We start from the raw sequence: 1,185 nt of genomic DNA on the forward strand, positions 1-1,185 counted from the left end.
GGTGACGTCTGACACGGTGCTGCTCCGTCAGACCAGTTCTCTCTCACAGCAGGACTCTCTCTCTCTCTCTCTCTCTCTTTCTCTCTATCGGGGTCTTTGTCTGTGGCAGTGGGAGAGAGCCCCACCCTCATCCACACGGGCTGTGGTTGTATCACACTTCTCCTTCCTCAGAGCAACACACCACAACAACAGCAACAACACATCCTTTAATTGGCAGTGTCACTCTCCTTCTCCTTCTTCTTCTTCTTCCTCTTCGTTTTTTTTTGTAATTCAAGTGTTATAATCCAAAGTCGAGACAGTTTCAGAGCTGCGATCCCACTTTTTTGTTTCTTCTGTCTCCATCGGTTCACTTCAGTCTCATGTTTTAGGACTGTTAGATAACAAGAGTGCTGCTGTTCCTGCTGGCTTGTGCTTGTGTCATTAAAAAGATTTAGGCAGTAGTTGTTCCAGACAAATCAATGTTTATCTTGTGACTTGTCAAACATGATTCTCATTCTACTACAGTATCCTGTGCTGTGGCTTTTTCTTGTGCTGAACACTGCAGGGTTTTTTTCACACAGCAGAAGAACTTGTGCTGAACTCGCCCCAAAACGTTGTTGTTGTTCCTGAGTGTTTCACTTGCAGCACTATAACACTCTCTCCAAACGGTGCAATTTTCAGCGCTGCCCTTTGAACAAGTTCGCTGCAAAACAACACAACACACACAGCTCGCACAGAAAACTCGCCTCAGTCCTCTCGCTTTCTCTTCACTTCACTCCCACACTGTGATTCCCACCTACTGCGCTCTGCTTTCCAGGGATCGCTGAAGGACTGCTGAGTGTGTGTGTGTCTGTGAGATAACTTCTCCTCTCTCTCCTCGTCCTGCACCTTTAGGATCAATGCATTGTTGAAAGTATTTCCTAATTTAACTTGCCGAGTGGAGAAGTGGGGCAGCAACGTGGTGCCTGTTACAGCACCGGTACAGCTATAGGATCTATAAGCCCTCGCTGTGCAGCTAAGATAAGCCCAAGAAACTCCTGCACGCTCGCCAGCGTCAGCAGAACCTCCATCACTTTTCACAAATAGTAAAAAAAAAAAGAAAAGACACATAAACATAAACACAACACGCCCCAAAAAATCTAACTCCCACACTACACTCAGCTAGAACGACAACTATTAGCTCATTGATTCTCTGAGCAATGACAC

This window comes from Trachurus trachurus (assembly GCF_905171665.1).
Source record: "Trachurus trachurus genome assembly, chromosome: 7".
Lineage (NCBI taxonomy): Eukaryota > Metazoa > Chordata > Actinopteri > Carangiformes > Carangidae > Trachurus > Trachurus trachurus.